The 27,091-nt window shown below is 41.7% G+C and overlaps 2 protein-coding genes across 6 annotated transcripts in view; one reads left to right on the top strand and one right to left on the bottom strand.

Moving 5' to 3' along the window:
• The window catches only part of PTCD2 (pentatricopeptide repeat domain 2), a 233,511-nt gene that overhangs the window by 67,947 nt on the left and 138,473 nt on the right, over positions 1-27,091 (bottom strand). The gene's annotated exons all lie outside the window — the stretch shown is intronic.
• The window catches only part of ZNF366 (zinc finger protein 366), a 69,199-nt gene that overhangs the window by 11,123 nt on the left and 30,985 nt on the right, over positions 1-27,091 (top strand). The window contains exon 1 of one of the 4 annotated variants that reach the window (XM_057307437.1): positions 30-10,728. The exons of the other annotated variants lie outside the window; for them this stretch is intronic. The gene's annotated coding sequence lies outside the window, so the exon portion shown is untranslated. Of the gene's footprint in view, positions 1-29; positions 10,729-27,091 lie in introns of those variants that run through there. 4 annotated transcript variants of the gene reach the window in all.

Raw genomic sequence — 27,091 nt, 5'->3', positions numbered from 1 at the left:
GGGCACGTGATGTAATGAGCACTGGGTGTTATACGCAACTGATGAATCACTGACCTCTACCTCTGAAACTAATAATACAGTATATCTTAATTAAATTTAAATAAATAAATAAATTTAAACTTGAAAAAAGAAAAGAATTTGCCTTTGGGCAATCTGAGTGTGATGGCTGGCGTAGGGGAAGGGGTGTAAAGGAAACATTTTCACTGAATATTCTTTTGTACTCAAAACAAATGAGAGGAGAGAGGGGGAGAGAGAGGGGGTTCTGAGTCTCACACCAGCTCCGTGACTGTGGCCAACTGTTTGAGCCCAAATGAAGGGGTTGGACCAGTTGCTCTCTAAGGATGGTTCTGACTTCACGTTCCATACTCTGAGAATTTCTTTAGGGATGATCATGTGACATCTGTCTACCTTCCCGTTGTCTTTCCCCTGCCAGCATGTCACCGACTACCACAGAGAAAGCCACAACCCAAGGCTTAGTTCTTTCTCACTCAGGAGCGTCTCAGTGTATCAGGTCCACATCGTCTTGGCACCATGTAAAATATGGTTGTCAACCAGGGTGACAAGGCATCCCAGCAAGCAGATATGTCGGGAAGGAGTGACAAGACAATACAGAGGAGTGCTCACAACTCACATCCCAGGGGCAGCTGCTTGAAATCAAGCTCCAGCCCTCTTGCCTGCTAGCAGTGTGATAATGAACACATGGGTAGTTCTAATTTCTTCATCTGCATGATAGGTAGAAAACAGCACCCCTCTCTTAAGGTTTACTGTGGGGATTAAGAGTGATAATTCATGTAATTCTTAGCACAGTGCCTGCCTCATAGTAATATTCAGTAAATGTTAGCCCTTCTAATTATTAATCTGAACTCCACTGCTCATAGGACCCACTTTCCCTGCAGTGGAGGAAAGAGAGGCAGCTAGGTTATCAAGCTGTGTACTCACTAATGTCATGAACTGGGAGTTTGGGGGTGATAGAAGGCTTGTTTTCTTAATCCAAGAACCCAAATGGAGATACTGGAGTCATTTCTGCTGCCCCCAAGCCAATATCACTGAGGGAAACTTTTAAGCTTTCATCCCTGGAGTCGATTATATCCTGAGCATGTGATGAATGCAAGCTGCAAAATCGTGAGACTGTGACATCAGGCTGGGGGTCGAGCCTGTTAAGTTAAAGAGAAAGTTTCAATATGTATGACAAAAGTGCCTTAAATTACATTTGGATCCAAATATCGTCAAATATTAATATTAGGGCCATTGTATAACCTCCTGGCCACGGCAGCCAATCAATACATGTGAGTTGCAGCTTCAAAGCTGCAAATTAAACCAAACCTCTTCCATCACCGTGATGTGTATAGGCTCATGGTCCCCAACTTCAGTCTCAGCGCCGCACAGCAAGGGAGGTATCTAAACCCGGACAACCTGGGGTCCCTGTAACTTCAAGGGTCTCAGCCACAGATAGCAGCCCGACCCTAACAACAACAAATTGATAGCTTTCAAGTGAATTAAATTTCCCCTGTATGTAAGGTGACAGTGAACCCCTTTTGCATACACTTCCTGCCTTACACATTATGTCACATTCTAGAACTAGGTTCCAGAAGGCATAGTTTATTTCAGTGCGTTGCCCGGCTCACTAACTCTCTCATGTGTTTCCATTCTCTCTAACTGCATCGGAACTATATTTGTTAGGGACTGTGTTTTTAAACATTTTGTCTCCTCAAGAACAAGAGCCCTCCAAACTCCTGCTGGCTTCACGTTAATTCTGAGATCCTCTGGAAAAGCTTTTATTATCTATTATACCACTTTAGAGATGAGAAAACCGAGGCTCAGGGAGGAAGAACAACTGGCTGAAGTGATACAGCTCTGTGGACCTCCGGGGATCAGGGGACCCAGTTTAAGGAGGCAGGGTATTTGTATTTAGATGTCAAGCGCTTAATGTTTGCATGCAGACTAAACAATGTTGTGAATGTATATGTACCTCTGCTTTTCAAATCTAATTATATTAGGGTAATTAATAAAATATAAATTAATTTGAAGAGGTTGCTGAACTCAAAGAGCTTTGGGTTATTTCATATTTTTTCTAACTTACTGGGGATTTGGAAAATGGGTTTATTTTTATAATTTGCAATGGGAGTCCTCATGCTGAGAAGCCTGGGAATCACTGCAGGAGATCAAAACTGGGATTCACTAATAAAATGCAGGGAGGTACTTGGAATAAACTAGGTCTTTGGTAGCAATGAGCTTTTCCATTCTTAAACTGCTACCTAGAGTCAGTTTGTATATTTGATAGAAGTCTAGAAAGTGTCTGGAAGTATGTGTCATTACTGTTTAATTTCTTCATCTAACAACTGTCTTCAAGAAAAAGTCCTGGTTCCTTTCCTTTTTATCTCTGTGACCTCGGGCAATTTACTTAACCTATTCAGGTCCTAGTTTCCTCGTTGGTAAGACGAGAAAAAGAATAGTACCTACCTCACACAACGCTGGGACAGTCACATGAGTTAACGCATGTGATGTCTTTCACACATTCTGGACACATAGCACACACTCAGCAAATATTACGGTTGTGTTAGGCACCACTTGCCACTGTTTTTGACACATAGTTGGGACTTGACAGATATTTCTGGAATGAACAACAAGTAATTGAAAATGTGAATTCGGAAGAGAGGGCAATTCTAGATATGTGATTCCTCATCTACATTTCCTTCATCACAGGCAGGTAGTTAGGAGAGCTGCTTTTGTGTAGAATGCTCTGGTGAGGAGTTTTTGCTTCCGTGAGCTCAAGCTAGCGAGATGATGATGCCTCATCTAGTCTGGTCCCTCAGACTTTACAAGTCTCTCAACTTTATGTGTCAGATGCATCAAGACATGTGTGGAAGGGATCAGGCAGAACGAGCCGGGCTTGAAACCGAAGTATAGGCTATATTCTTCTTTAAAAACTGTAAGAGGAAACAAGACCAGTAGACCTTCTAGATAGGAGAGAAGCAATGCTTTCTTACCACAAACCAAAATGCTGAGGACCACAGTTATAAGAGGGTCAAAGGAAGTCAGAATGAACTTTCATAGCAGGCTCAATGTTTATCTAGCTTAAAATTTCACTTCCAGATTATCCCATGGATAGTTATTTGGCTTTATTACATAAATAATCTTTGAGACTAACAGAAAGAGGGTTTTGTTTCTGTTTTAGTGTTTGCAAAGCGAAGTGTTGAAGGTAGGGCTAAAGCACCTGTTGCTAGACTTTAAAAGATGGGCTGCCCTGAGTTTCAGTGCTGGCTGACATAGCTTTCTTTTCTTTTTCTTTCTTTTTTTTTTTTAGAAGCAGTGGGGAAGGGCAGAGGGAGAGAGAGAGAATCTTAGGCAGGCTCCATGCCCAGTGCGGAGCCCAAAGCAGGTCTCAATCTCACAACTCTGAGATCATAACCTGAGCCGAAAACAAGAGTTGAACACTTAACTGACTGAGCCACCCAGGCGCCCCTGACATACTGCTTTTTAACTTAAGTCTCAGGCAGATGGGCCAATGAAGAGACTATCACCTTTTCAAAATTGGCTGCTTTTTTTTTTTAAGATCAGCCAGTAATAATCCTAGCAGATACCACTCCATGGCTGTCCCATGTGGGTGAGGATTTGGGCTGGTGCCATGGACACTAAAGTGAATAAAATCCAGTTGGAGCCTTTCAGAAGTTGCCAGTAAATTAATGGTTTACTAAATGGAGATGAATGCTTCCCTGTCACCTCCATCCATGAGCCCTGTTTCTGCCCACCGGGACCACACACAACAAATTCAGTCTTTCAAGTATCAGCTCTTTGAAGTATGTAAACCTACGTCATCAAGCCCCAGGCCTCCGACACACCTCCTTCATACCCCGCAGGTCCCTTCAGCCACCTCGATAAGGTGTGGCTCTAGGACTCCCCAGTAGCAGGTTGCACACCTCAGCAAACTCCAGTTTGTCCCCGTCCCTCATGTTTGACCCAGAATGTTCCCTTCCCCCATTCCAGTGGTCTGGTCAATAACCAATAGACTGGCCTCCTGGAGGCCCATTTTTAGGGCCAAAGCAACTTGCTGGGATTCTCTCTCAGAAGGTGCAGATGAAGGAGCCTGGAGTAAAAATCAAGGAACTTGAAATGAGAATTACTTATTTGCCTTATTATTTTTCTAGGTCCCAGCCCTCATCTTGTCTTAGGTCTTCTTCCTTCCTCTTTACAACTATGAGAATATCTTCTTACCAGCGCTGTTAGGAAACCCAAATACTAGTAAAGGGTAAAGGGTAGTTACTATTTGAGTGCCTTTTTTTAATATCAAGTGGTTTATATTCCTTATTTTATGAGATCTCCTAATAACCCTGTGAGGTGGGTTATTTATTTTTTTTAATCACGATTTTCCAACTGAGGAAACTGGGACACAGCGATTAAGAACCTTGTCACAGATGATAAGTGGAAGACCTAAAATTCAAGCCCTGGGCTTCCTGACCTCAAGTGTATGCTCCTTGTCATATATTGTTCAGCTTCTCTGTGACATAACACACTTGAACCTTCTTATACTTTACCTTGCCACATTGGGTGCTCAGTAAGTGTGTTTCCCTTTCTCTTATCATCCTTTTTCTTCCTTGGGGAAATTTGTAGACAGCAAGTGCCACGTCAGAGAGAGGAAGGGGGTCTCAGGGTGGACTTCCCTCTCACTCCTTCTACCTTCGCTGGGGTCTTTTATGCACCTTTGAGTGCTTGGTTCTGTCACCTGCAGCGGCCACCATTACCCAAGTTCAGTAGTTCTCAGCTGGAGGCAGTCCAGTCCCCCCACTGAGACATGTGAAAATAGGGAGGATACCTTTTGGTTATCAGAATGAGTACAGGCCACCCTTGGCATCTAGTGGTTGGGATGGGCCGGGATGGTAAAGTTCTGCAATGAACCCACACAAAACAGCAATAATGTCTACTCCTTTGAGAAGGTCAGGGCCATGACTGTCTTCTTGCCACCGTCCCTCAATGCCCAGCACAGTACCTGTCCCTCGGTGGATGCTTAATACAAATCTTTGTCCTTCCCATTCTCTGCATCTCTCTTCTCCCACTGGAGGTTAGAGAGTTGTCCCGCTTGCCTCTAATTCTAATTTCTGGAGGCTTTATATAGCTCTGTCTCATCTATATTCCAATCCTCTTTCCTCCCCCTCTTTTCAAAATCTTCAACAATTTGGACTCTTTACGAATGCCTTCTAACTTGATCAGTTATGATTTACCCTTTTAGTAAAGCTTAAAGACATGGCTTTCTAGAGTAATTTTAGGTAGAAACTTTTTTTCTTTTAAAGTGGATTTAAACACCCTAAAAAGGTATTAGGTCAATGGCCTAAATGAGTGGATTGTGATGTGATTAACTCGAAGTGATCTGGTTTTGGCCCAGGCAGCAGCAGTGGCCCTGGCTGGCTTCCCTCTCAGATCTATGAAGCTGCAGTCTGGATTGGGTGGAGAAAGGGAGAGGCCCCTTAAGAAGCCAATGAGAAAATGCAAAAAGCTTGAGGTCTGACCAGTTTCATCATTCTCACGGACATGTCAGGAAAGCTGGTACCCTGTAGATCAAGGACTCTGCTTCACTCCAGGACAGATAACCTGTTAATGGGGAGTCAGAACTGGATCCTAGGAGGTGTCTGTGCCCTGATTCCAGCTCTAGAATCTCAGTCTGACACTGCAAGGTGGAACATACCTGTGGTTGGATATTTTCAGAGTTCATGGCTTTTACTTTCTTTGATAAGACCCTTAGCTCCTTTCTCTTTTATAAAAAATTTCAGACAGGAGGTTCTCTTCCCATCCTGGGAATTCCCCACTCGAATCACTCGGGTTCTCTCACTTTTGAAAGGATATTAGAGAATTGTTTAAGAAATCTTAGAGTTCATTTTCATTCTTTCTTAATTTAAAATCACTCTCTACAGAGTAGCATAGCTCAGGACTCATCAGGAAAGGCTGAGAAGGACCACGCAGCAGAGAAATCTGGAGAAGGCTGAAAGAACTAGCATTTACTTGGCACCCGCTACATGCCAAGCATACTACCTATCACAGATCACATTCTAATCTTTTTTCAGATCCATGAAGGAGTATATTAGTCAGGGTATACTAGGTTATGCTTTAGTAACAACCTTCAAATTGCCACGGCTTAAAAAAAAAAAAAAGAAAAAGGAAAATAAAAAGAAAGAAAACAAGGATTCCTATCTTACTTCCATTACATGGCTCAACTACAGCTTTGTTCCAGGTCATCCTAACTTTAGGCCTGAGGCTGGCAGAATAGCTGTTATGGGAAATGTTTCAGGTTGCTATGACAGGGGGATAGAAAATTATGCAAAATCATGAACTACTTCTCAAAGATTCCACGAGGAAATGACACATGTCACATATGCTCACATTTTGTGGCCAAAGCAAGTCTCGAGGCCATGCCTACGTATAAAAGGGATAGAAAAATGCAATCTAACTACATGTGCAGAAGAAGAACTAGAAAAAATTGGTGGCTAAAGTGTTATGATAGCTGAGAAAATGGGTGCTTAGGAAAGTCAGTAAGTGGTGGAGTTGGAACTCCAAGCCGGGTTTTGTGACTTGGTCTTCTGGGCTCTCTACTCTCCTCTAGCAGGTACGTTCTATGAGCACATTGTCACATACGTGGTGCTGTACCTTCTCTCCAAATAAAGTGTCCTTGGGGCTTAAGAAGGAGATGTGCACATGCACCTGGGTATGAACAGGTTAGAGTCAAATAAAAGTTAAAGCCTTTACTTGATTGTACCAATTTCTACTCTCTGTAAAGGTCTTCAGCACACTTGGCATGAAATCATTATGTAACAGAAGTTTCATCTTTGAAAACATACCAGACTTTTGTTTTTAATCATAGTTTCAAGTGCAACAGGTTTGCTTGCTTATTGCTTTTATTTGCTCTATACTGAGAAAAGGCCCACTCTGCCCTTACTTTGGTAAGGCTGCTGCCTGGTAGATGTTCAAGGTCCAGGGGAAAGGATGTCCCAGATTCCCTCTGTTACTTTCAAGACAATCTCTAGGAAAAAAAAAGAATCTTGCTCAAAGAAACAAAATAACAAGACTGATTCCACCAGCCCTTAGAAAATCAATCCCAATATTTCATCTCCCTGGAGCCCAGAGGAAAGACTGTGTTATGTTAGTTCTTCTCAGACCTTTCTAATCCAAGTACCCCTAATGGGAGAGAAAAGAAATCCTAAGTGGTCTGCCACAAGTGCAATTTCAGACTTTAACCAGTCCTGGGTGTGTGTGTGTGTCTGCATTCTGCTCCATAACATATCCACATTTGTTTGCATGTAAAATGTTTTAAATCACTCACCACTACATAAAATTGGTAGGCCAGAAAAATACATTTATGCTTGATTTTCACCACTCCCTAGGAACCTGACCTCAAGCCTTCCCCATCCATGAATAACAATATGTTTATCAGCTGAAAATGGGCCCCAGAGGGACAGGGATAAGGATTACTTTTAGGTTGGGGATATGGGGGGGGGGTTTCCCTTGGCAGCTAGAGTACCCCCAGAAACCAGGAGAGGATAAAGGCAAGAAGAAGGAGGAAAAGGAGGGGGGCACATGAGTGGCTCGGTCGGTTAGGCGTGGGCTCAGGTCATGATCCCAGGGTCCTGGGTTTGAGCCCCACTTCGGGCTCTCCGCTCAGTGGGGACTCTGCTTCTCTCTCTCCTTCCTCTATGCCTCTCCCCATTGCTCTTGCACACTCTCTCTCTCTCAAATAAATAAATAAATAAATAAATAAAATCTTAAAAAAAAAAGAAAAGGAGGAAGAGGAGGGATACGGGAGAAGGGTGAAGAGGACCATGAAATGGTATCTGGAGACAAAGAGAAGCCAGCACAGCCAAGGCAGCAAGTTACAAATATGGCTTTAAAAAGCACGTGGAAAGAACTGAAAACTTATTAAGTCAATTGCTAAAGAATAACATTTTTTAATGGCTATATTTCCTTATCCATTAAAAAAGCAAAGTGCTTTGCCTGAAGCACAGCTTGCTAGAGTCTAAGCGGATTACTTAACCTTACTGGTTTCTGAGCCATAAAGCATGAACTCAAGTGCTGCTCAGCCTAACAGAGTATACAGTTTGCAAAACTCTTTGAAGACAGAGAGTGCAATTGAAGTATTACGTATTATTAAATAAAATGCCTATTTAGGAAGGGAACTCTCCATTAGCATTGTATGGGCCTTAACTAGTAGTCAACACCTGGTAGAGCTGTAAGTCAAACATTTTTTGACATAAGGGACCTAGGCACTGATCACTTAAAATAGAAAATAAAAGAACAAAGAAACAAGCCCAGGCAGTGACAAATGGCAGGCACCAGTAAGGCAATTGGCTTGGTTCAGAGAGAGATTCCTGAGCTAAAGAAGGCCTCATTTACTGGAATGGAAAAATATGGGGCCAGGAAATTGCTCAGAGGTCTTCTGTCTCTTCCTGTGCACATGGAGATGCACTATGCTACTGTTTTGGATCAGAATCTCAGTTTTGGAAATAGCCTGAGTTGTGTCCTTGGAAAGTGAGAGGGTTGTGTGTGATGAAGGAGGGGGAGGAGGAGAGGATGTTGGGAGGAGACAGTTAGATGCTCTCTGGAATCATACCGTTTCCTTGGGCCTCACAGACAGTTACCAGAATGACACTGGGAAATTGGGCAGATGATCCAGGCATAGGGAATCTCCAAGATTCCCGAACCAGCTCCGAGGTAGAGCCAAGTCAGCCTGCTGACAACAAAGGCCAGTTCTGCATGTTCACACTAGATGGCTGACTTCAAGCCTGCCTATTTCTCAGCATGGGCTGAATCTTTTTCATGCAACAAACATGTATCAACCTATTCCAGCAGACATTGTTTTAGGCACTGGGGATATATCAGGAAACAAAAGACAAACATCTCTGTGCTTATAGAGTTTGCATTCTAGTGGACGGAAATGGACACTGAATAAAATAAATAAGTTACATGCTAAAAGGTATGGAGAATTATAAAGCAGGAAAAGAGATTGAATAGGGAGTACAAGTGCTGAGGGGGGCAGGGTTAGAGTGGCCTCAATGGAAAGGTAGCAAAAACTTGAAGGAAGCAAAAGAGAGAGGCATGTAGATATCTGGGGAAGAGCTCTCCAGGCAGAAAGAGAAGCTAGTGTAAAGGTCCAGAGGTGAAAGACTGCTTTCTGTGTATGGGCAACAACCAAGGGCCAGTGGGGTTGGTGTGGAGTAAGCAATGGAGGGTGTGGTAGTGTATACGGTAAGGGGGTAACTGCATCATGGATAGTCTTGGAGGCCACTGGGTGGACTTTGGCTATTCTTTCTTCTTTCTTCTTCTTCTTCTTTTTAAGATTTATTTATTTATTTGAGAGAGAGAAAGCTCCCAGAGGGAAAAGGAGAAGCAGACTCTCCGCTGAACAGGGAGCCCAATGCAGGGCTCCATCCCAGGACCCTGGGATCATGACCTGAGCTAAAGGCAGATACTTAACCGACTGAGTCACCCAGGCATCCCTACTTTGGCTTTTATTCTAAAATAAAAGATGGCAGGAGAAATTTAGGGAGGGTAGCGTCAAGATCTGACCAACATCTTAATAGGATCAATTTGACTATTGTGTTGAGAGTAAGCTAAAGGGAGCCAAAAGTTGGAAATGAGGAGAAGAGCTAGGAGGCTATTAGGAAGTGATTTGCCACCGTTTTTAGAGTAAAAGCCAAAGTTTCTGGGGGCTCCTGGGTGGCTTAGTCGGTTAAGAGTTTGACTCATGATTTCGGCTCAGGTCATGATCAGGGTCAGGAGATCCAGCCCCACATCAGGCTCTGGGCTTAATGGGGAGTCTGCTTGGGATTCTCTCTCTCTCCTTCTGCCCCTTCCCCCGTCTTCTCTCTAAAAATAAATAAATAAATCTTTACCAAAAAAATAAGCCAATGTTCCTGGAAGAAGCCTGTTGTGGCATGCACCAGGATAGGGGCAGTGCAGGTGGTGAGAAATGGTTGGATTCTGCATGGGCAATGAAAACAGAACCCAGAGAACCCATATACTTGGGCACTCAGGAGGTCTGTCCAGGACTATGTCAATGAGCTGTGAAGGAATGGTTATGAAGGGTGTGCCCTCTTCCCTTCCAGTAAAGAAGAGGCAGGATTCTTGTTGGTTCAACCACCTTGCCTTTGTCCTTTTTCCTTCATGTTAATTGAGGGCCTATTATGTCCCAAGCACTGTGTTGGGATATAGCAGTGAATGTGAATAGGATTACTGCCCTTACAGAGCAAACAGTTTACAAAGTGAGTCAGAAGTTAAGTGAATAATCACATACATAAATGTAAAATGATCACTCTGATATATGCTGAGTGTCAAAATTGGTTTATCTGCCCTGGTCAGGAGGTGCTGAGGAAAGAACTCGGAGCTGGGATCTGAATAGACATGTGCCACCCAAAGATGGCAGAGAGAGGGGAAGAGTGTTCTAGGCAATGGGAATGGCATATACAGAGGTTCTGGAGGGAGGGGGAGCACAGTGTGGATGAGGAACTGAGAGAAGGCCAATGTGAGTAAAATGCAGAGAGCTTGGGGAACATGAGCAAAATGCAGCTGGAGAAATGGACAGGGTCAGACTGTTGCGCTTGTGGGCCATGTTCAGATTTTGAACCTCATCCTGAAATCAATGGGAAACAGCTGGAGGCCTTAAAGCAGGGGAATGATGGTCCTACGTGCTTGTTGAGTGGAGCAAGAGTGATGTGGAGAGCCAAGTACGAGACAAAGGGAGCGGCTCAGGTGAGTTGGTGCTTGGTGCTCCTGTGTACCCAGGAGAGAGCTGGGAGGTCATGATGGGAAGAAAGTCAAGATCCAAGAGCTATTTAAAAAGTAGACCCAGGTTTGGATGGGCCATGAGGTGTGTGTGTTCCTAGTTCTTTGTTTCAAATACTTTTACCAGTGGATGTAAGACTCTCCTATTTATAAAACTCACCTACTTGTATTAGACCAAACCATAGGGTAAGTTGGAAAATCTATTTTTCTATAAATATTTAAAAAAAAAATAAGATTTACTGTAGGATGGTTTAGTGTCCGGGCTTATCAGAAAGAGAGGGTGAGACAGATGACTGTCCCTAGCCCTCTTCTGACCTGGTTGTATAATGAATTAATGTAGTCCTGCATCGAAAACACAACCTCTAAACCAGCATTATCCAATAGAAACACAATATAGTGCAAGCCACAAATGTAATTTTTTATTTGCTAGTAGCTATATTTAAAAAAGAAAAAATCCAGGTGAAATTAATTTGAATAACCTCTTTTATTGAACCCAATACATCAAAAAAAAAATGCGGAGACATGTATTCAACCAAATAATTATTAGTGAGGTATTTTACTTTTTTTTTTTTCCCACTAAATGTTTAAAATCCAGCGTGCTTCAGACGGCATGTCTGAATTTGGATTAGCCATACTTCATGTGCTCAAAAGCCACACAGGGCTAGTGAGTACTGACAGCTCTAAACCAGGAAAGCGGCCACACAGATCTTAAATCCATGCACGACACACTGAAAATATAGGTCCTTTAGAGTCACTTAAAAAGGCAAGTAGTACTTTAAATAGAGTTTCTTAAATTTCAAAATCAAATAATTTGTGATTAACTAACTATATGAATTCAAGGAAGCTGGTTTTCTTTTCCGTGCCTCAGTACACAGAAAGGAACTGCAGTGGGGCTGGATAATACGGATCAAGCTTTTCAGTCTTAACAATCCCTGCCTCCCGGTGAAGGGAGTCCAAACAGTTTTTCCTCCTCTTTATTTAAATTATCATGTCCCAAAGAAATCTTTCCTTCCAAACTTCTAAATTCTTCTATGATAGCTGAAGGTGGGAAATTAGCTAGTTCAATAGTAAATGCACAAAATTACAATAATGGTTTTCATTCTGAGGCAAACAAAGTTGGGTTTTCTTGGGAAATCTGAATACTAGCTGGATATTTAATGATTAAGAAACTAATGATGTTTTAGATATTACATACAGAACTGTGACTGTGTTTTAAGAAAAAATCCTTACGTTTAAGAGATACATCCTAAAATATATTTATAGATGAAATAATATGTCATGGATCTACTTGAAAATCATCCTAATTAGGAGGTAGGGGAGAAGGTGGGGTTTAGATAAAATAAGATTCATAATTGAAACTTGGTGTGAGATTCACATGGGGATTCACTGTATTATTCTCTCTACTTTTATAGTTTGAATACTTATATAATAAACTTTTTATTTTCCTGAAGGCCGATTTCCAGACTTTCTTACATTCTACTACAGGTAGAATTTTCAAACATTCCCCTTAAATACTGTGTCTGCTTCATGGTAGAGATGCAAAAGCCTACCTAAGCATCGAGAACACATAATTCTTATTTAATACTTCAGTGGAACAAAGCCATATGTTTAACGGGCCCCAAATTCCCATCGTAGTTTAAATTTGGTGTTTTCAATGGTAGTAAGACTTTACCTTTTCATCCTACCCTTTGGTACAGATTTAGGATCAATATTTATAAGCAAAGCCTATGCCTTCTGTGTCAAGGAGAGCCCTGACTCTGCCTGAGCCACAGAGGGGCTCAGGGAGCATAGTGATAAGTCATACAGACAAAGTGCATTGCAAACCCAGAATGGTGCAGAGGCTTGGCCCATAGGCACAAAGGCTGTTAACTCTTCCTTGAACCATGGAGGCTACATGTGACAGGGATAGGAAGGAGCAGAGGAGGAAACTCAGAGGGGATGGAGCCTCAAAGGCCAGAGACTTAACACCTAAGACCCACAAAGAGAGATATACAAGTATAGGTCACTTGTCACCCCAGGTTGCCTGGGCATTTTGTGAAGTTACGGTGTAACACTCTTTCTAAATTCCATGAGAGATTTCTGGTTACCTCCTGTCCACTCAGACCTCTCGAACATTGTATGGGAGATGAGGAGTCTGAAGCCTACTTCCAAGTTCTTGCCCAAAACATTGTGAGGAGCTGAATAATAAACTGAGAACATAGGACTACTTTGCAGATTTGCTGCCTTCAGGCACCCTTGCCTGCCAAGCTCGGGTCTTCCTGCCACCAAGGCTTTGGGTGCTTGACCTCTCACCAAGAATTACAGAGCAGGTGCTCATTTTCACTCCCAGAGGAATATCACTGCTAGTGCCTACGTAAAAGGATATACAAAGAAAGAGAACAGGACTTAGTCTGAGAATGTTTTCCTTTTGCGTTTTCATCAGCCAAAGGAGTATTGAGTTTAGGGTACCAACATATGGCACAAATGTTAATTTTAAGGAAAATCTGGCACACGTAATACGCTAAGCCATGCTACTTTCTACACATGTGATACTTGGCTTCAGTGGTGGCAATACAGTGCCAGATTTTCTTAAATGTCAAGCATTTTAAGAAATGGTTTCCTTGAATTAAAATTACACACCTCCCAAAATGGAAATACTACAGAGATGTTTCTAAATAAAATGAGGCAACAGCTGACGAGAGGCCATGGTGGACCACTGGAGAGCCAAACATCAGCAGAACGGTGTTTTAACTTCTAAGCAAGATATTATTATCCTGTAGTGCATTAATCAGATGATAATCTGCAAAGAGTATCCAAGTGTTTGGGATAGAAGAAGCCTTGACAGTTTTCACTGAAGATTCGTCCTGTCCATTGACAGAACTCACCTGTGCTACCTAAGTCATGTGAGCAGGTGAGACTTATCCATGGAAATGATTCCCCCTGTGTCAGCATACTCTGGCATTCAGCAGTCCCCGCGGTCAGAACAGTCTGGTGGTGAGATATGTCAATCATGGAGCCCTAGACTTATTCTCTCTAAATTTCCCTTGACCACTTTGGTTTATCAGGTTCACTCCAAGTTCAGACCTGACTACCTTAACTCCACTGGCTCATTTTCATCCATATGCTTCTTTTCTAAGTCATCATACACATCATAGGTAAAATGCTTGTTTCCAGATTGCTCTGTCTCTGCTTAGGAGTCTGAGTCTAGATTTCCAGTTATTCACAAATCCCTAATATAGGGAGAGACTGAGTGATATACTTTCCGATGGATTGATAAAAAAGTACAGGAGAGGAGGAAGTTGGAAATGACAAAAAGGCTTACAGGAGCCAGTACAGAGTCAAGGTCATCCAGTAGAAGTAATATATAAACTGAGATTTTAGACACTTGGGCTCTAGAACTTTAAGACTCTCATATTCTCCCTTTGCCTCTGTCACAAGGAAACATTAATACAATCTGAACAAGATGATGCCTGAAATCCTCTCCCAAGCTTGAAACATTCTACAATGAATTCTCGTCATCTCATGGGGTTTTTGTGGGAACTAAATGTAATAATAGGTATGAAAATTTTTTTTACAAATTGAGAATTATCTCAATGTAAGTTACCATAATATCACAAAATAATTCTCTCAATAAACCTGGAATATTTTTCATTTCTATTACAAAAATGTTGGGTCAAGTTTAGGAGCTTATTTAATTTCAGGTGGAAAATGAAAGGATCCACAGCAAGTAAAAAGATGCATTGAAGGAAATTAGTAGTTTACGCATAAATTTGAGGGACGTTTCTGGAAATCAATTTAGCAATATGTACTAATACCTGAAAACTCATATCCTTTAACTCAGTAATTCTATTTCTAGAGAATCTAATCTACGGAAATGATAGTCAACCAAGATTTATGTATAAAGTTGTCTACTGCAGTGTTATTTGTATATTGTATAGAGATGTACAGTAAATAGTGTAGGAAAAGAAAACATGTAAAAGACTTGAAAGAAACAAACCAAAATATTAACAATTACTCTTGGTGGTGGTATTATCGTTTTCATTTTCTTCTTTAAACATTTCAGTATTAAATTTTATAATGGTAATGAATTCATATTATTTAAGTGTCATTAAAAATAAATTGTGTAGGGGCGCCTGAGTGGCACAGCGGTTAAGCGTCTGCCTTCGGCTCAGGGCGTGATCCCGGCGTTATGGGATCGAGCCCCACATCAGGCTCTTCCGCTATGAGCCTGCTTCTTCCTCTCCCACTCCCCTGCTTGTGTTCCCTCTCTCGCTGGCTGTCTCTACCTCTGTCGAATAAATAAATAAAATCTTTAAAAAAAAAATTGTGTAGAGTTGCTCACCTTCATCTAATTGTGGTGTTAACTCATTTTGTTTTTTAATTCATCTTTTTTAAAAAAGATTTTATTTATTTATTTATTTATTTATTTATTTATTTGACAGAGAGAGAGAGAGGCAGTGAGAGAGGGAACACAAGCAGGGGGAGTGGGAGAGAGAGAAGCAGGCTTCCCGCTGAGCAGGGAGCCCAAAGCAGGGCTCAATCCCAGAACACCGGGATCATAACCTGAGCCGAAGGCAGATGCTTAACAACTGAGCCACCCAGGCGCCCCTAATTCATCTTGATCAATAGCCAGCCTATCTCAGCTGCTTCCATGACTTTCTCCTTGTTCTTCTGCTAACCATAACATTCTATGGGCTTTATATTATGCCTGTCATTTGCCAGCAGCCCAGATAGCACCCAGAGAGCTGATTCACCTGTCAGTTTCAGAGTGTCCACATATGGTGCTCATTCTTTCTTTGAATATCCCATAATTCTGTCTTCTCATGAAGTTTACAAGATGTGAATTGGCCCAGGACTCATTTCTTTTAGAATAAGATCTACCAAGCAACACTTTTAAAGTGTGGCTTGCTTGTTCTTCCTAAAAAGTTCCCAGGCGGAGGGGCACCTGGGTGGCTCAGTTGGTTGAGCATCTGGCTCTTGATTTCAGCTCAGGTCATGATCTCAGGGTTGTGAGATGGAGCCCCATGTCAGGCTCTGTGCTGGGCATGGACCCTGCTTGAGATTTTCTGTCTCTCTTTCCCTCTGCCCCTCCTCCATGCTCACTCGCTCTCTCTCCCTCCCTCTCTTAAAAAAAAAAAAAGTTCTCAGGCAGAGGCATTCTCTACTCATGTTGAATTTCCCATCAATCCCTACAGAATAGCCTTTTATTCTGAAAAACCAAAGGTTTCAGAAATTATAGGCAATTCCCTAAACTCTAGATTGAATTTGCTCATATTTTGTTATTAAATGGAATTCACATGAGTTACCTCTTACCAAATGGTAAGTAGAAAGATGTTTTGTTATTTACTCACTACATTATTCACTCAATCAAATAGTTCCATGTTGTTAGCTCCAGCATTTTTTCAATCAGCACGAATGAACATGAAAACTTGAAGGGGTTATTTCCCAAATACTCCATTAAATGACGCTATCTGTCAAATGTACCCTTTTTATTAGAAAGCCAGAGAAGGTTAATAATCTAAGAGAATCAGCCTGTTGCTGGTAATGGAGAATGGGGGAGCGGGAGAAAGAGACAGAGACAGACTGATCAACTAAAACCAAGTTATTCCCAACTGCTCAAAGTCAAAAAGCTCCAAGAAACAGACAAAAACCTGTGGCGAAGCCCGTCAAGAATTCTTTCTTTGGCTAACCCTTCCAAGGAAATAATCTTTAGCCAGAATCTTCCAGATTCGGTCTTGTAGCATTCAGACTCTTCGAGTAAGCCTGTCAGTATCTTAGCTGGCTTTTCCTCACCACCTCATCAATTTGTAACACAATTCTTACTCAATTTAGATCCACACTATTTCTTCACACTTTAATGTTGATTTGGAAAATGTCCTTCACACTTTGGTTGTAGTCTCTCCTCATGAAATGCCGTTTGCATTAAGACAATTTAGTTTCATGAATGGATTTTCTTCCTGTGTGACTGTAGCCTTAGATGAGCCTAGGGCCTTGTATACTTCATTCCAGATACCGTCGCAAAACAAGAGTTTGTGAGGCTGCTCCATCTTCCTCCCTAAATATATACGTGTTTCTTTCTCCCTTTGCACAAATTCTCAGACTTGAAATGTTGGTTGTATTTGTATACGGTGTTTTCATAAATTTTAAATCTGAAACTCGGTCCAATCCTTGTCTCTGGTGCCATTCTCTTCCACCATCTAAGTTGCCTCAGGCAGGTGTGGGCTTATACAGAGATTACACACACCCAGGCACACACACACACACACACAATTTACGAATGGCAGATATGATCCTGTATGTTTTGTCAAAACAATTATATTACTGGCGATTCCATGAGAATTGGATTTCTGGTGTTACTTGAAACTAGCCAAAAAAAAAAAAATTTTTTTTTTAGATCTGTCTTTAGAACTGTTCATGTACATTCCCTTTTGATGGCTTTTGCCCAATTTTCCACTTTAAGTAGTCATATTTGTGACTGATCTGCAGAAGCTCTTAGATATCAAATGATACTGTTTCTCTGTCATATGTTGCAATTATTTTACCAGTCTGCCATTTCCTTTTTAATTTTTTTAAATAAGATTTTTTAAATTTATTTGAGAATATGAGTGGTGGGGTGGGGAGAAGGAGAAGCAGGCTCCCTGCTGAGCAGGGAGCCTGATGTGGGGCTTGATCCCAGGACCCTGGGATCATGGCCTAAGCCAAAGGCAGATGCTTAGACGACCTGAGTCACCCAGAGCCCCAATTTTATGTGATTTTTGACATACAGGATTTTTTTTTCCTTATATAATCAAACTTTCCTAGTTTTTTTTTTTTTTTTTTTTTTTTTTTTTTGGCCAAGGGCTTTAATAGGTTGCAGATTTAAGGCAAAGACACATGAAAGCCCTCTTCCCAATGAGTTGGAGCTTCAGGCTTTGAATGAAGCTGGTATAATCTTTCCCTACCATGTTGTTGAAACAACTGGGTAGGGGATCAGTCTGGAAGATATGTTTGGATTTACCCTCATCCTGAGGAGAAAATAGCCACTGTGAAAGTAGAGGCATAGAAGTAGGGTGAATGCAGTTTGAGGGGGGGACAGCAATGACACTAATGTGTGTGCTTACAAGAGTCACTTATGTGACAAGAAACTGGATGACTATTCTGTAACCTTTTCCTAGTTCCTGAGCTTTGGGTTGATTTCAGGGGATTTTTGGGGGCCTATTCCTTCCCAGACTTGGGCAATCTAAATGATTCAGTGGCCAGGGTCCCCTGGGTGCCGGGGAATACTTTCAGTGGCCAGCGATGTGGTGAGGAGGTGAAGGGGCCTGCCTCACCACAGCTATGACCAGTTCCCTGACAGATGCCATCGCTGCACATTCAGTGTCACCCTTTGCATGTATCCTTCAGATGATCTACCTTGTTTGGTTATGACAGCAACTATGTGAAGCAAGTAGGGTGCACCAAGGTTTCCTAGTCTCCTCTCTACAGACTAGAAGTAAATAGAATACCAAATGCAACTGACTTTCCAAACTTAAGTGAGTTTATGATTGAGTTATGAAGCAAGGTGAGGTGTGTGGTCCACTAAAAAGGGGCAGCGTGGCCTAACGGAAGGGGTACAGGCAAAGAAAGTGGGCTCATCTGGGATGAAATGCTAATGCAGCCAGTTATTTGCTCTTCAGCCTCAGGCAAGTGACTTCCCTCTGAGTTTCTGTTTCTCATCTATAAAATGGAGCAACGGTCTTGCAGGATCGATGTGAGGATTAAGTTATATAATGCTCCATCTCCTTCAGTTCTTTGATCTTGTTGGTGTATGGTTTTGAGGGCCACCTTGAAACTTGCACGGAAGGAGCAGTTTATAAAGACCCTCTCAGGAAAGGCAGAGCACGAAGAGCCCCTTTTCAGGGCCTGGCACAGAGTGGGTGCTGCAGGAACCGAACTCCTCTTCTACCATGCCGGCTTCCAAACTCCTGAGACCTAAGATGCACGTGGAAGCTTTCCTCTGAAGAGTCCTTGTGTGGTTTATAACCCTGCTCATCTAAAAGCCCTTGCCCATCGTAACATTTAGAGTGCTGCTGGCAATGAGGATTATGATTCATCAAAAAACTCAATTATTCGCCCAGTAGGCCATTGTGTAAGTAGGCTTGATTAGTGTTTGCAATAGCCCATATGTAAATGTAAAAGATCTTGAAAGAGGGTTTTAAAATAAGAGTCCAGCACCAGGTTTCAAGACAGAGCTCAGTGTCATGCAAAGAGCAGGAGTTGGCAAACTATGGCTCCCAGGCCTAAGCTAGCCTACTACCTGTTTTTGTATATAAAGTTTTATTGGAACACACACACACTCCCATTTGTTGACATGGCTACTATGGATGCTTTCCTTATGACAACAGGATTGAATAGTAGCAACAGAGACTGTAAGCCTCACAGAGCCAACAATATTTACTCTTTGACCCTTTTTAAGTAAAAGTTTACCAATACCTGGGTAAGAGCTGCTACTTTCAGGCTACGTGACCTTAGACAAATAATTTATAATAATTGTGCCTCAAATTCCTTTTCTATAAAATAGGAATAGTAGTGATTGAAGGAGATAATCCATGTCAAAGCCTTGCATATGGTGAGTCCTTGGTTAATGATAGCTATGATTTTACTCATAATCCCTTTGATTTATAGCAAAGTCCCCTGTGTAAAACTCACCCTGACCCAGGGACAAAAAACCTGTTTGTTCAACCCCAGTTTCAAAGCCATCAGACCCCCTGCAGATATCAACAACACCTAAAATAGTCACCTTTTCCGGCCACAATGGCTTTCTTAAGGGCAGCCATTTCAATGCCATTAGCTCAGCTTTCGGGATATTACATGCATACTCTCTCTACCTTTCCTCTACACATAATATAGACATTTGGGTTAGTGTCATTGAATATTTTCCAATAGTCTATGTATCCTAGCTGGGAGAGGGGGAATTGGATGAGGCATTTTAATGGAAATAAATGTCAATAGTATCAGCTGTTTCTTTCTATAAATACAAGCAAGATATTCTAAAAGGTGTGAACTATCAACCAAAGTACAAGGGAAGATTTTGTATTTAGTCACTTATTGTTCCCAAATGAAAAGTTGTTTTTGTTTTTTTTTTCAAAGACAATCAAGCTTGACAAATGGCATTAAAAGCCACTAAGGAAGCTGAAAAAAACAGCAGCTCCACTTTGCTTCCTAAATATAATGGGAAATGCTTTCTCAATGTAAAGAAGAAGTCTTTTCCTACAGTCCAATCAGCATATGGAGGTGATTTCCAAGAGAGAAGTGAGAAAAAAAAATCCCACAGCTCAACCTTTCACAAGTGTCAGTCATGAAGGGAGAAACCTTCTTGTACTCTCTTCCGCATTGTCAAGCTTTGCAGGTTAGAAGAGCCAAGAGCCATCCCTATGGGGGACCAAATCTGTAGCCCAGCTTCTTAGCAGGTGGCTAGGCAGGGCCTTGGGGTAGGTTGGGGCTTGGCAGGAGAAAAAGGGGTGGGGAAATTTCTCTAGTCTGAGACTCATATGCACTCAAATGATGCACTGGTGGTACCCCCCCACAGGTACAGCATGACCTGCCCAGGATGCTTCTGTTTGTGGATTACCTGGACCCCAAAATGGCCATTGCATGGGCCATCATCTGCTCAGCCTTGTCACAGAAAAGAATCTTTTCACCCTGATACCCCAACCCTAGTAGCCTGATTGTGTGGAAGAAAGGGAAGGATGACTGCATGTCACAGGGCTTCTTCCATCAGAATCCTTCCTCTACCACCCCAGGCCCTTTCCCTTACTATAGAGGTTCTGGCATTGATACAGAACAGAGGTTTATCTCACGCCTCCCTGAAGTAGTTCTTAGTCTTGGGTGGCTGAGAATCACCTACAGAGCTCTTAAAATACACCAATGTCTCGTCCGCACCCCCAGAGATCCTGATATAATTTAAATCTGGGGAGGGGTCTGGGCATGGCATTGTTTTTAGGTGCGGGGTGGATGGGTACTATACATTTAAAAGTTCCCAAGTGATTCCCATGTGCTAACCAACTATGTATAGGGTACTCTTCTCGGCAGGTACAGTTGTGAATAGAACAGGCAAGGAGCTGGTCTCATGGAACTTATGGTCTAGTGGAGTAAGAGAGAACAAATAAATGAACGGCAAAGATTTTTGCTGACTGCCCCTGGAAAATAAAGCGTGGAACCGTGAAAGAGCTGGAGGATGGGAGATTATGTAACTTTAGAATGGTCAGGACATCATCACTGTGGGTCCTACTCTCCTTGCTTGCTTGTGGTAAGCTCTGTTAGCACTCAGGGCTAGTGACAGGGCTGTAGTTAGATGCCTGCTTCTTGTTCAGCACAATTAGTGTTACTGTGTCCCATGAGCCCAGTTTCTATAGACTGATGCACCATGGGAGACCTCACTGGGAAGCCCAGATCAATCACTGTAACCCTAAGTGGACTCACAGGGCACATCCTTTCCTCAGTATGCCAGCATGCCCCCTCCCTCTTTCCCTTTCACCCACTATTAATTGAGTGCCCCACTCTGAAGTGATATCCTCTGAAGTGATGATCATCAGCATCATTATTGAACATAATTTACTGACTTGTAATAATGATAATACTAAAAACAGACTGAACTATACTTTTTATGTGCAGGCACTCTATAAGATACATTATCTCAATCAATTCACTACTAAGGTAGGTGGTAATCAGCACTGTTTCATAAATGTGGAAAACAAGACCCTGAATGGTTAAGAGACTTATAATGTGGCGTAATTACATTTTAGACTTTTTAGGTCCCCTCCAACTCAGACAGTCTGTGATCCTACAATCTCTAGCTTGTTTCCTCAACTAGGTGACAAGCTTCCTGAGGAAACGCACTGTGTCTTACACATCTTTGCAGGAGAATCCCCTCTCCTCACTGCCATGTGCCTTGCCTGAGGTGAACAATAAATGTATCAGTGGTCAATCTGCGTAGGCAGTCTGGAAAACACTCCCGAGCCCTCGAGGCTCCAAGGAATCCTTTGAGTTCTGCAAACCTCAGTGTTGCTGCTCATAAACTTGGACTCTGTCCTTGTCCATCAAGACTGCCCAGTGGAGTTTTTACCAAGCAGCACTGAGACTCCTCAGAGTGCCCCAAAGCAACTCACAGACTTTTATAAATGGGTCCTGTGGGCATTAGCCCCAAGGTCTATCCCAAAAGAAATGATTGTTTCATGTTCCCAATCATTTTTGTTTGTTTCGCTAATTTTTTTTTTAAAAAAGAGATTAATATACCAAATAAAAAAGTCAACAAATAACAAAGTCATACTTAGTCTAAGAATAGGGATTATTATTTAATAAGACACACTTCTGCTGATGTTTTAAGGTATTAGAAGGATGTATCTTTGAAGAGACTTCCCCATGTTTTTCCAGCTTTACTAAGGTATAATTGGCAAATAAAATTGTAAGATATCTAAACGACATGATGACTTGATACACATATACCTTGTGAAATTAACCCAACTAGTTAATTAACACATCATTCATCCCACATATTTAGCACCTTTTTTTCTTTTTTTGGTGAGAATATTTAAGTTCTACTCTTTTAGCAAATTTCAAATATATAGTGCAATGTTATCAGCTATAGTCACCATGTTTTACATTAGATCCTCAGATTTTTCACCGTATAACTGAAACTGCATACCCTTTTACCAGCCTCCATTTCCCCCACGCCCAAGCCTCTGGCAACAACTGTTCTACATTCTGTTTCTATGAGTTCAAGTTTTTTTTTTTTAGATTCCACATATAAGTGATGCCATCCAGTATTTATCTTTCTCTGTCTGGTTTATTTCACTTAGCAGAATGTCCTAAGCTCCATTTATGTTGTCACAAATGTCAGGATTCCTTCTTTTTTAAGGCTGAATAATATAACATTACATATAGTTTCTTGATTTATTCATCCATTGACAGACACTTGGGTTGTTTCCACCTCTTGGCTATTGTGAGTAATGCTGCAATAAACATGGGAGTGAAGGTATCTCTTCAATAATAGTTTCAGTTCCTTTGGATGCATACCCATAAGTGAGATTGCTGATCATACGGCAGATCTATTTTTAATTTCTTGAGGAACCTCCATACTGTGTTCCATAATGCCTATATTTGTTAATGTAGCAGACACCAAGAATACAACAAATTACATAAAAGACAGCTTTACATGGCTTGTGGGTATATGCATGTATATGTTTGAGACAAAGGGGAAGAAAGTAAGAATATTAATGTGGTTATATCTCCTTGAAGAAAAATATAGAAAATTGAGAAATTAGGGGTGCCTGGGTGGCTCAGTCAGTTGAGTGACCGATTCTTGGTTTCTTGAACGTCCAACTCTTGTTTTCAGCTTGGTCGTGATCTCAGGGTTGTGGGATTAAGCCCCACATCGGGTTCAACATGGAGTCTACTTGGGATTCTCTCTCCCTCTCCCTCTCCCTCCCCCCATGCTCTCTCTCCAAAATTAATAAAATCTTTAGAAAAAAAAAAGAAAGTTGGGAAAATAGAATAACCTTCGTTTCTGAATTTGGGACCCCTCCCTCTGCTGTCCTTTTCATTTTTCACAGTTGAAGTGTCTAAGAAAGAACACAGAACTGTCCACCACTTAAGTTCAGTGATTATTTCCTTTTCACAGAAGAGTAACTAAACCCCCAGAAGTTTAATCAGAGGTGGTTTTTTCCCCTCTTCTCCCTCCTTTCTTTCTTTGCATTCAGCAGAACACAAGGAATGCCACTCTCTGAGGAGAGTAAGGAGCTGGCTTGGCCCACTGTGGCAGCCTAGCCCCAGCTCAGCACAGGAACCTGACAGCATATCTGTGGCCTTTCAGCCAAGCTGAGTCTTTTAACTGGCCTTTGTTGTGCTTCTGAGACAGGGAGAAATGGGCTCCAAAGAGTCCTAATCTCACGTTCCCTTGATGCTGAAAACCCATATTTAAGGGCCTGGAGGTTGATCTCCAATGTCAGCAATGTTCTATCAACAACGTGTGACTTCAGCATAATGCTCACAGGAACTAATAATCCACAATGATAATGTTTGCTGCTGCAAATATCTCCAACTGGCAAATCCATACTGAATCTGAACCAGCAATCTATGGTAACATTAACTTACTAGATGGAAATACAACCGAAACTCACGTGTCCTCTTAAAGCCACAAACAACTGTGTTTTAAAAAGCAGGTACAGCAGTGCATAGTAAAAGAATCCCAACCAGGCAACAGCTCTGGATTGAGTAACTTCATGGCAATTAGTACCGTGCAAAGCACAATGGGAGACAGAAGGGTATGAATTCCAGGCTGAAAGGGGCTTACAGGAAAACAAAACCTAACCATGAAAGAACCAGAGTGCAGTAAAGAAAAAAAAATACTCTATTTAACCCAGGGCTCAGTGGGGTGATACAACAGGATTTGAAAGAAGGGAGGAGCACCTGAGTGGCTCAGATGGTTAAGCATCTGACTCTTGTTTTTGGCTCAGGTCATGATCTCAGGGTCCTGAGATAGAGTCCTGAGTGGTACTCCGTGCTCAGTGGGGAGTCTGCTTGAGATTCTTTCTCTACTTCTCCCTCTGCCCCTCCCCTCTCCACTCACAGGCACTCTCTCTCAAATAAATTAATAAATCTTGAAAGAAAGGAAAGAAAGAAAGGAAAGAAAGAAAGGAAAGAAAGGAAAGAAGGAAAGAAAGAAAGAAAGAAGGAAAGAAAGAAAGAAAGAAAGAAAGAAAGAAAGAAAGAAAGAAAGAAAGAAAGAAAGGAAGGAAGGAAAATTGGGCATAAGGGTAGGGTGGAAAAGTTTCCAGGAGGAAGCCTGGAAAATGGGATGGATCAATGGAAAGAATATTCCTGGACAGCTGACCAGTCTAAACAAAGGCCAGGAGGTAGAAATCAGTTTGCTCCATGTAGTGAAAGCATAGTCTCATCAGGGCTGAGAGGATTTAAGCAAGAAGGGAAACTGAGTTGGATCTGTTTTAAAGGACCTGAAAGTCAGGGAGAGGAGTTTACATTGCTCTGCGCATCAGGTAGGGATTGTTGAGTTGTAAGCCACAGAACTCTGAATACATTTTCTTAATGAAGTAAAGGATTCATTTTGTCAAGTAACAAGAAGACGGGCACCAAGAGGGTAACCGAAGTTTCATACTGACAATTGCCCTCTTCCCCTCTACTACACTTTGTGGGAATCATTGTCATTAACCTGTTGTTTCATGGTTGCAATATGACCACTCCACCTCCAACCTCATATCCACACTTTAGGCAGAAAGAATTTAAAAAGGAAAAGATAAAGCAGGTAGTTTCTGTATTAGGAATGCAAGAGCTTTCTCAGAAATCCCTAGCCCCCAGCTGCCTACATCTCACTGGGCAGAACTGAGGCACTAGATAACCACTAACTGAAGGGATGTCTGAAAAGGCTAGAACTTTGGCTGGGCACGTTGTCACCACAAGCAAAATCGGGGTTCTGTTTCCAAAGGAAGAAGGAGAAATGAATATTGGAACAGCAACGAACCAGCTCTACATGCTGTGTATAGCACTGTCTATACACTATTGTTGTTGGTTCCTCAACAGAGAGCTGTCTTAGAAAAAGTGACAACTTTTTAGAAGATGAAATTGACACTGGTATTCAAGAAATTTTTAAAGAAGGAGAAAAAAGGTCTGGAAGAGTGGATGGAAACTGTTGAAAGTAACCTAGGAGTGAAGTGGGCACTCAGAATACAGTCCTCGCTCCGGGAATGGAAACAAAGAGAGAAGCTAATAGCCATTTCTAAGAAACAGTGAACAAGATTTTCTAGCAACCACCCAACAATGCCTGGTCAATGTGGAAGGTGTCGGCAAGTTGACTTCTTGGTTCCCTCCCTCCCTCCTTCCCTTCCTTCCTTCTTTATTTTTTACATAAAGTTAGAATTTGAGGTTTATGGGAGAGAACATAATAAAGGGAGAAACTGACAAAAATGCCAGAATGAGGCATGTTGAGGCAATTACAAATCTTGGAGTATTATTACATTTTAATGTAATAAGTACCTGAGGTATGGAAAAGAGATAAGTTAGATTCGAAGTGATGGATTCTAATATGAATGGGCTCCTTCTTGGGCATGTGAGCATTGCTTTCCAGGGCCATTCTCTAAACACAACACTTGGCAGATCATTAGAACAGATTAGAATATAAAATACATTTGTGACTAATAAGCAAGATGAACCACATCTAAAAACAAATTATGTTCCTTTTGATGACTAATCCTAAACAACAGCAAAAAAGCATTGTCTATTTGTTAGAAGGGAAGTAGAAAGAAAAGAGTACAAGGAAAGAACTCTACAGACTTTGTTTTCGTAGTTTTATCTACTAGTTAGTGCTAATGAACAGAATAAGATCATTTTATGACTAGAAAATTACTGCAATTTGAAAATGTCTCAGTTAAAACTGTTGGTAAGTGCCAGTCATTGTACAAAGCTATGAAGACTCAGAAGTGTAGGAATTAGTCAGGACCTCAAGGGGATCACAGTGACGTGGGGAAGCAGGTTGTTGTGGTGCTCTGGGAGGAATCCGCATGACGGGTGTGGGCATACACCGTGGGAGCCGAGAGGAAGGAGGGACTCATTCTGTCTGAGAGCTGCAGCACGCTTGTGCTCTGATGTTTTACGCAGTGGCATAAACAGGATTGGACTTTTACCCTGGAAGAAGATTTAAGCAACTTAATTACCTTAGGGCCTGATATTCCAAGGGTCTCATCCTTAGTGTCCCAAAGTTCCTTCTCAGCACTGGGGAAGGAGCCAGGAAAAACTCAGGAATGGGTAGGGTGGAGAAACTGGATCAGTCATACTTGCAGTGTGTGATTCTGTAATTATTGTGAATCTTCACATAATCTGAACTTCCAAGGTTGAATGTATTTTTGTCTCATAGACACCTGGTTTTCTTAATGCCATTCATCAAAGGTTAGCCCACTCTTCTAGTCACCGAAGTCTTCCTCTGTTCTGCAGGATCCATGGCTAGTGGACACTGGGGCACTGGTTGGGGAAAAGAGTAGTTTTCCTCACTTCCCTCACATTCACAGATAATCCTCCATCTGTTTCTTGCTATTCTAATGGAAGTTTTAATGATAAAAAAGGAAATAAAGGAATATCTCGAAAGAAAATATTTTATGTCAAAGAAATTCCATTCTGCTTCTTATTCTCTCATATCCAGCAAATCAACCTGCCAGTTCAAGAATCCTCTATTGTAGTTCCTAGAATATTTTTCTCCACGTTTGTCTGTCAGTTTCTTCTCCCAGACAGTGAGTTCTTTGAAGTTAGCATTGGGCTAATTAGACATTGTCCTCTGGCTCCCACACAGTGCAGGCACAAAGAAAGCACTTGAAGGGGTTTCCTGAGT

Source organism: Ursus arctos, unplaced genomic scaffold, assembly GCF_023065955.2.
Source record: "Ursus arctos isolate Adak ecotype North America unplaced genomic scaffold, UrsArc2.0 scaffold_5, whole genome shotgun sequence".
NCBI lineage: Eukaryota > Metazoa > Chordata > Mammalia > Carnivora > Ursidae > Ursus > Ursus arctos.
This window is presented reverse-complemented; position numbering and strand designations above follow the sequence as displayed.